Genomic DNA, 9,769 nt, shown 5'->3' on the forward strand with positions numbered 1-9,769 from the left:
AACTATGTTAATCTGGTTGGGTTAAGGAGTCTAAAAACCGTTCAAATGGGAATCATGAAATGCACAATTAAATGAGCTAGAATTTATTCTTATTCATGATATCATGCATGATCATTCTAATTGTGTGATACCCTATGAATTTCACATGGTGGTTGAATTTAAGGAAATGGAAATTGAAATTCTAGGTAATGTTGAGAATGTTTGATTCAAATCCAACCAAATATTAGATGAACTGGTGAATCACATGAATCACTCAATCATGATCATCAGTTATTACAGCTGAAGGTTGCATTTCTAGTTGAAAATGGCCTTTTAGATCCCTTGACCTAAAGGAAGTCAAAGTTTGGTTGTTCTTTTTTTTTTTTTTTTTAATTGTTTGTCTTGAATTAATTACAGGGAAATCCTAAAAAGCTCAGGAATGAGATTTCTTGTGCTTGTCCTTGCTCTCCTGATGATGGTGAGCTCTTCCCTGACCACAACTAGAAAAAATTGAGGTCAAACAGCTGGAGGAAGAGCATCGGAAACTAAACTAATCGAGAAAGAGAATGTAATGTTGGGCACTGTGGAAGCAGTTTGAATATATAATCACCGTCAAATCCCTAGGTATGAGTTTGACAAATATATTGGCAGTGACGTAGTGGGAATGTGGTGGCTAAAACTCAGATATTAAGTTTAGGCCGAGTTCTATATACATATGGCCTGCCATATGTGGGTTAAACGATCTTTGTTCTAGATGATATTAGTTTTTTTGTGATTAAATTTTAGTATCAACCTATTAATATTGCAGTATTCATGCTCCCTAGTTATGTATATAGCACATTCTTCGTTTTGTCATGAGCCAAATGCGTCGAGTTTCATATATATTATTCACCCATGCAAAGCTAGAGACAACATTTAATGAGCAGATCTTGGCCAAGTGCTTAAGGTAGTGAGCCAACAAAAAAGCTAGGGATAAACTTTGGGAAAGGCCTAGACTAAGATCCATGCAGTGTAAAGAATCATAGAAACAAAAGTATATCCACTCTTTAAGATAAAGAGAAGTACATCATAATATATAACCACATTACTTGCTTTCTCAACCGACAGGGATGTGTGAGAATGGATCCATGTTCCTTTACTAGTACTGTATGAGTTCTATCACTTATATTTTGTACCCTATATATGTGACCTTTGACTATGTCTTAAGCAAATGATCTACAACTGGTACTTCAGCATATTGCCCTTGGCATTGATTGATTCAGGCTAAAGGGAGCAAGACAAGGAAAGTGGATGATCCAAAGTTGAGTGGCATGAGGGTGAAAAAGAGTCAATCTAGTAACATGTCCTGATTATGTAAGTACCATGAGATTCATGTCGACTTTGGAAGTTAGGATATGAATTTACATACAAGATTGTGTCTTAGAAGTTGAGCATTGTTCTAAGTTTGTTAGACTCATGAGGGATTAAATAAGGATGCTCTATCCGATGTGATCAAATGGGTATGGGGTATAATAAGCCATTTAAATTTTAAATCTCTCTAGGGTGACAATGTGTCTTTTTTTATGAAGATTGGTTGTTGTATCCCTACCGAACATGTTTGGCTTGTTGGCGGCACAAATTGTTTTTCATTGTATGTGTCGAACAAGTTACTAGAGTAGATCCAAGATATACTTGTATGTGCCCATCAATACTTGGACAAATGGAAAAATGTCGGCAGGTGGAACATGTGCTTGGTCTCAATAGATATCCACGTGGAAAACCCACCATCATAACCCAAAACTAGCTAGGGTTTATTGTAAGAGGTTATTTATTAAGCACACTTGTCTAAGCAAAATAACAGTAAGACAAGCAAAATAACAGTAATTATGCTTTTAGTTACATCAAAAGGCAATGCAACAGGTAATTCTCCGTGTACTTGATGGAAAGTTTTGTTTTTACCTAGCTAATTCCACCTAAGGTGGAATCTTCCTATTTTCAGTGCCAATGCTGACCAACAAAATTACGAAATCTTTCAACTTCATCATTCTAATTGTTTTAAAAATAATTTAACTCAATTATATGGGCATCCCACTTAATTTTGCCTCTTTTGGTGGAGACTCCATATATCAATAAATTTATTATATTAACAACATGCCTATCACAGAAACCCTAGCACGCCTCTATAAATTGCTTAAACTTCTTCCTCCACCGTAATAAGGTCCCAAAGCTTTCTACCCTCTAGTTGGGTAAGTAAATACGCTGCACTGTTTCCAAAAATATAAATATATATTTAAAAAATATCGTTTACGGTTTATCTTTTTTTTTTCCTTTCGCTAGTTGATTGTATATTCTGGTTCCTTTAATTACTTAAGAATAATAATAATGTTTCTTCCTCTCTTTTTTCTTTTTTTAATCTTTTGAATTTTTGGGTTTTCAATGGCAGTGACAGTAAAAGTTGAAGATGAGGTTTCTAGCACTGGCTTTAGTCTTGATGATGGTGAGCTCTTGTTTGGCCACAAATAGGAGAACTTTGATGGTTGAAATGCATGAGCAAGAGCAGCAGCAGCTAATCGATCAGGACATAAGCAATCCAAACGATAATAATGATCACCACGCCATACCTAGACAAGATTTCCCTCCTTATAGGAATGACAATGGAAATAGCGGTGCAGCTAAACCATATGACAATGGAAATAACGGTTTATCTAAAACATATGAGAATGGAAAGAGCGGTGAAGCTAAACCACATGAGTGACAATGGAAATAGCGGTCCAACGGTTCCAGTGCATAATTGACCTATTAGACTGCCATGTACGGCGCGTGCACGTTGGGTTTGGGTGGTATAAATAATCACATAACTTTGTTTGGAATATGTTTAGTTATTGCTTAGTTTTACTCATGTATAATTAATGGAACTACTTTGTTTTGTAACTCTTTTTTTTTTTTTTTTTTTTTTTTTTAAAGGGAGCAAGACAAGGAAAGTGGATGATCCAAAGTTGAGTGGCATGAGGGTGAAAAAGAGTCAATCTAGTAACATGTCCTGATTATGTAAGTACCATGAGATTCATGTCGACTTTGGAAGTTAGGATATGAATTTACATACAAGATTGTGTCTTAGAAGTTGAGCATTGTTCTAAGTTTGTTAGACTCATGAGGGATTAAATAAGGATGCTCTATCCGATGTGATCAAATGGGTATGGGGTATAATAAGCCATTTAAATTTTAAATCTCTCTAGGGTGACAATGTGTCTTTTTTTATGAAGATTAGTTGTTGTATCCCTACCGAACATGTTTGGCTTGTTGGCGGCACAAATTGTTTTTCATTGTATGTGTCGAACAAGTTACAAGAGTAGATCCAAGATATACTTGTATGTGCCCATCAATACTTGGACAAATGGAAAAATGTCGGCAGGTGGAACATGTGCTTGGTCTCAATAGATATCCACGTGGAAAACCCACCATCATAACCCAAAACTAGCTAGGGTTTATTGTAAGAGCTTATTTATTAAGCACACTTGTCTAAGCAAAATAACAGTAAGACAAGCAAAATAACAGTAATTATGCTTTTAGTTACATCAAAAGGAAATGCAACAGGTACTTCTCCGTGTACTTGATGGAAAGTTTTGTTTTTACCTAGCTAATTCCACCTAAGGTGGAATCTTCCTATTTTCAGTGCCAATGCTGACCAACAAAATTACGAAATCTTTCAACTTCATCATTCTAATTGTTTTAAAAATAATTTAACTCCATTATATGGGCATCCCACTTAATTTTGCCTCTTTTGGTGGAGACTCCATATATCAATAAATTTATTATATTAACAACATGCCTATCACAGAAACCCTAGCACGCCTCTATAAATTGCTTAAACTTCTTCCTCCACCGTAACAAGGTCCCAAAGCTTTTTACCCTCTAGTTGGGTAAGTAAATACGCTGCACTGCTTCCAAAAATATAAATATATATTTAAAAAATATCGTTTACGGTTTATCTTTTTTTTTCCTTTCGCTAGTTGATTGTATATTCTGGTTCCTTAATTACTTAAGAATAATAATAATGTTTCTTCCTCTCTTTTTTTTCTTTTTTCTTTTTTTAATCTTTTGAATTTTTGGGTTTTGAATGGCAGTGACAGTAAAAGTTGAAGATGAGGTTTCTAGCACTGGCTTTAGTCTTGATGATGGTGAGCTCTTGTTTGGCCACAAATAGGAGAACTTTAATGGTTGAAATGCATGAGCAAGAGCAGCAGCAGCTAATCGATCAGGACATAAGCAATCCAAACGATAATAATGACCACCACACCATACCTAGACAAGATTTCCCTCCTGACAATGGAAATAGGGGTCCAGCTAAACCACATGACAATGGAAATAGCGGTCCAGCTAAACCATATGAGAATGGAATGAGCGGTAAAGCTAAACCACATGAGTGACAATGGAAATAGCGGTCCAACGGCGCGTGCACGTTGGGTTTGGGTGGTATAAATAATCATATAACTTTGTTTGGAATATGTTTAGTTATTGCTTAGTTTTACTCATGTATAATTAATGGAACTACTTTGTTTTGTAACTCTTTTCTTCTTTTTTTTTTTTTTTCTAATGTCAGCAACGTTATCATGTTCAAATTTCTTCGCAATAAACTCTAATTCATGCATGCATGGCTGCATGAGCCAAATGCAAGATAAGCTTTTATTTTATATAATTTTAACAATTATGTGTGGGAAGCATACCACGAGAAAAGTATAGTTATTTAAGAGATCCTTAGAGTTCCTTTGGAAATAACTTTCACAATTAGTCTCAATTCACGCGCTTATTAAATTCAGTTCAAATGGGGAATTGTTTGTTACAAAGTTAAAGGTTTGTATATAAATCATCCACCCCTAGCTTTTCTAATTTTCCGTCAAGAGGGTAATATTATTATAGTTTATAAACAAAATTACTCAATGGCCCTCCTTGAAATTCAGAATTCACTCATTCAGTCCAAATTTGGACCTTCAAAATAGCCTCTCAAAATTTTTGTAGTCCAATAAAGGCCCAAATGAAAATTACTACCAAATTGGTACAAAAAAGACACCCAAAAAAAAAAAAAAAAAAACTCTTCTTTAATACTTTTCAAATCACCATAGATCCCAACTTGATTCTCAATATATATATATATATATATAAATTTCTCTATATATTTAATGTGTGAGAGCCACTGCTAGTAAAGTGTTTTACTGATAAAAATTTATAAGTTCAGCTTTTAATTTTTATATACAACTTTTTAAAATTTCACTTTTTCTCGCATTTTTTCATTTTTTTTAAATTTTTTTCGAAGTACAAACATACTTTAGTATACTTTCAAAAAAATATTAGATAAATTGTTCTCCAACAAACACTTAGCTTACTGCTAATGTTGTTTTTGTCTTAAAAAAGTGTTGTACAGTTGTAAGGCAATTTAAACTTATTTTTGTTTAAATTTATGGTTGTCTATGACTGCAATATTCATTAAAATAATAAATAAAAAACTTGTGGCTGTCATATTTTGTTAGAACTAAATGTTTTGTTTTTTTATATTTTATTTTTGGCAAACAAACTTTTACTGTGTTAGTGTGTTGTTGAGTGATGTATGACTATAGTATTATTAGATATTGAAAGTGAATATTGTTTAATAGTGTTGTTTATTGATTTTTCTATTCCTAGATATATTAATAGACCAGGGACGGAGTCAGAACTTAGAGTTAGGTGGGCAGCTTTGCTGTTGGTTGTGTGCAGTGACTTCGGCCTTCAATTTTGTTGCTACTTAGTCACTTAGCTGCTAGTTGTTTAAAATTTTTTAAAGGGTCAGATTGTTTGTTTTAAGTAAAATTGGTTCACTAGGCTTTTTTTTCTTTCTTTTTCTTTTTTTAGTTTTACTATTAAGCTACAAGGTACTTGGCTACGAATTCTTTTCTTTTATGGCTAGGATTGTGCATGGGTTTGGAGTAGGGGTGACAAAATCTGACACGACCCATGAATCCAACATGACTAACTTGTTTAATAAACATGTCATGAGTTGACGCTAAACGGATTATTAGAGTTATTTGGGTCGACACAACTGGCCCATTTAATAAACAGGTCGTATTTGTGTTCAACATACGAACTCTTTTGACTCGTTTAGCATATAAAGGTATTAGCTTTTGTTATTAATGCTTAATTTATGGCTGTAATTATATGTTTATTACTATATTTATAGTTGTAATTGTATTTTAATTTTAGATATATGGGAATTGATAACTAGTTAATCAAATATGTTATTAAATGGGTAATTTGTGTTGACATATACATGACTTGTTAATTAAATGGGTTAAATGCGTCGGGTTTGGTCGACTTGTTTAATAAACAAATTGTATTAGGATTAAGGATTCTTGACTAGAGATGGCAACAGGTAGAGTTTAAGACAGGTTTCTTTATCCCCGCTACCCGCCTCCCATTACCCACACCTGCCTTATTAATTAAACAGGGTTTTGTTTTGCCCCTATATCTCCCCTTCTGGGCCTACACGAGCCCTGCCCCGCCATGCCCCTTCAGGTCCCAATCTAAATAAATAAATAAATTTAAATCAATTTTATGCTTTCCTGAAACTTTAAGCCCTGAACCATGGCCCGATTCTAAAATTAGTCATATAAAACAAATCAAACATAAACTAAGCAAAAAATAAAACATAAAATTTGGATTGTTGGTCCTAATGGGCCCAATTCTGAAATCCATCCACTGTTTTCCAATCATAATTTATAAATCCAACCACTATTTTTCAATCATAATTCATAAATCTAGCCACTGTTTTACAATCAAAACAAAACATAAGCTAAGTTAAGATCACATGATAAACATAAATAGAATTAATTTTAAAAAAAGCTACAAAATAAATCCCATAAGTCCAAATCCAAGACCATTACAATAAGTTCAAAAAGTTTCAAAATAAATCCCACAAGTTTAGGACCATTACAAACCATTTGGTCCATTTCAACAAGTCAAATGTTTAAAAAGTTGCTAAGTTCTTATCCAAAAAAAAAAAAATTATTAAATTTTAGATCAAAATCAATTATATAAATGATTTTAGTACGATAAAAGAATGTGAGACACAACCTTATTAAGTGAAAGTTCATTTATAAAAAATAAATAAAAAATAAATTTAATCAAAATTTTTTGGGATAATTACAGTAAACTTACCTGTGGTATAACCCGTTTTTACTTTATCTACTCGTGGTTTAAAACTTTACACTTTGCCCACTTGAGGTTAGTCCCGTTAACCTTCTGTAATCCACCTCTCCGTTTTCCATTAGAAAAACATATTTTTAGGCAAAAATAAATATAACAAGAATAAAAAAGTTAGGATTTTTCATTTCTCTCTTATAGTCATATATATCTTCGTCATCAGGAAATTTAAGAAACGCAACTAGATGGAAGAATCAGCAAGTGGGGGAATTCAACAACAAGTAGACACTTCAACGGAAAATCAAAATCAAAGTACTGAATCTCACAAGGAAGCAAACACTTCAAGTGGAAATGAAAATCACAAAAAATGGTTGGTAGATAACATCGCAGCACAGCTTGAAAGGCCAACGACTTCATCAATTGACTATTGTATCACCAGAGTTCCATATCACATTCGTAGTGTGAATCCACAAGCTTACACTCCTAAGGTTATTTCAATTGGCCCTATTCATCACTACGATGAAAAATTACAAACCATGGAAAAGCATAAAGTAGCATACCTTAGGTATTTCATTGTTCGGGTTAATATAGAATTGGAGAAGTTCCAAAGCACTATAAAGGAGATGGAAGCAACGATTCGCTGTTGCTATGCAGAGACCAGTTTGCGTGGCATGAGCAGTGATGATTTTGTGAATATGATCTTGCAGGCCAGATGCGATCTTCATTTTAGAGCTTTTCCATAGATATGATATCGGAAGTTGGGAAAGAGATGATCTGATGCCAACAAGCCTCTGGATGTCTTCTTTCTTGAGGCTTGACTTGGTATTACTTGAAAACCAGCTTCCATTCTTTGTTCTTGAGAAACTATACAATCTTGCTTTTGACCATCACTCAAACTTCCCTTCTTTAATTTTAAAGCTTTTGCATAAATATTAAAACCCTGACTTTTTGATTCTTGTTATATTTGTTTTTGCCTAAAAATGTGTTTTTCTAATGGCAAACAAAGAAGTGGGTTATGGAAGGCTAACGGGACTAACCTTAGATGGGCAAAGTGTAAAGTTTTAAACCACGGATAGGTAAAGTGAAAACGGGTCATACCACAGGCGGGTTTACTATAATTATCCCTAATTTTTTTTACTTCAAATTTTTATTATATTTAGCTCTGCCCCTACTAGAAAAAATTCTTGACTCCGCCACTTGTAGAGGCTTTCATATATAGAGATATACATGCAATACATGACCTATTACCTATCTCTCATCATACCTATAGCACATGGTGTGAGCCAAAAAAAAAAAACAATGCTATGTCATTCTCTATGTATTTTTAATGTGATCAATTAGTATGTATAACACTGGTAATTTCTAACGATTTAGTGTATCCAGAAAGGCATTTAGGGAATTATGATTCTATATCATTGTTTAATCCATTTGAAGAAAGGAAGGATCCCAAATGATAATCTTTCTTTTAGTCGTTGAATCACTCTTTGGGAGAGAGATACTTGAGCTTAATTATGATGTTCCAATTTGAATCATATTTGGAGTCTCTATATGTTGACCTTAGCTTGCACGCTTTACCATGTGGGACAACATAACAAGGATTTAGTGCCTAATTAAATCATTAGTTGACCTAACGTTGGAATTTTATTCCTTTATGATTAATGAATTTTTTTTTCTTTTTTTATATGTCAATAGTTTGAGGTGAGGAAATTTGAACTAGAAATATTTCTATTGGAAAAATCAAAAGATGTCTACCAATTAAGCTGCAAGGTACTTGGCTACGAATTCTTTTCTTTTATGGCTAGGATTGTGCATGGGTTTGGAGTAGGGGTGACAAAATCTGACACGACCCATGAATCCAACACGACTAACTTGTTTAATAAACATGTCATGAGTTGACGCTAAACGGATTATTAGAGTTATTTGGGTCGACACAACTAGCCCATTTAATAAACAGGTCGTATTTGTGTTCAACATACGAACTCTTTTAACTCGTTTAGCATATAAAGGTATTAGCTTTTGTTATTATTGCTTAATTTATGGCTGTAATTATATGTTTATTACTATGTTTATAGTTGTAATTGTATTTTAATTTTAGATATATGGGAATTGATAACTAGTTAATCAAATATGTTATTAAATGGGTAATTTGTGTTGACATATACATGACTTGTTAATTAAATGGGTTAAATGCGTCGGGTTTGGTCGACTTGTTTAATAAACAAATTGTATTAGGATTAAGGATTCTTGACTAGAGATGGCAACAGGTAGAGTTTAAGACAGGTTTCTTTATCCCCGCCACCACCCACCTCCCATTACCCACACTGCCTTATTAATTAAACAGGGTTTGTTTTGCCCCTATACCTCCCCTTCTAGGCCTACACGAGCCCTGCCCCGCCATGCCCCTTCAGGTCCCAATCTAAATAAATAAAAAAATTAAATCAATTTTATGCTTTCCTGAAACTTTAAGCCCTGAACCATGGCCCGATTCTAAAATTAGTCATATAAAACAAATCAAACATAAACTAAGCAAAAAATAAAACATAAAATTTGGATTGTTGGTCCTAATGGGCCCAATTCTGAAATCCATCCACTGTTTCCAATCATAATTTATAAATCCAACCACTATTTTTCAATCATAATT

At 33.5% G+C, this 9,769-nt stretch overlaps 2 long non-coding RNA genes across 2 annotated transcripts; both read left to right on the forward strand.

The window, feature by feature from the left end:
* The first annotated feature begins 2,101 nt into the window (after window positions 1-2,101).
* Window positions 2,102-2,889, forward strand: LOC136066519 (uncharacterized). Its single transcript, XR_010628011.1, has 2 exons — window positions 2,102-2,204; window positions 2,402-2,889. It is a non-coding gene; the product is annotated as an uncharacterized LOC136066519 (long non-coding RNA).
* Window positions 2,890-3,771: 882 nt separating this feature from the next.
* On the forward strand, window positions 3,772-4,522 carry LOC136066520 (uncharacterized). Its single transcript, XR_010628012.1, has 2 exons — window positions 3,772-3,878; window positions 4,083-4,522. It is a non-coding gene; the product is annotated as an uncharacterized LOC136066520 (long non-coding RNA).
* Window positions 4,523-9,769: the final 5,247 nt, after the last annotated feature.

The sequence above is a fragment of the Quercus suber genome, unplaced genomic scaffold (assembly GCF_002906115.3).
Source record: "Quercus suber isolate HL8 unplaced genomic scaffold, Cork oak 2.0 scaffold_37, whole genome shotgun sequence".
Taxonomy (NCBI): Eukaryota; Viridiplantae; Streptophyta; class Magnoliopsida; order Fagales; family Fagaceae; genus Quercus; species Quercus suber.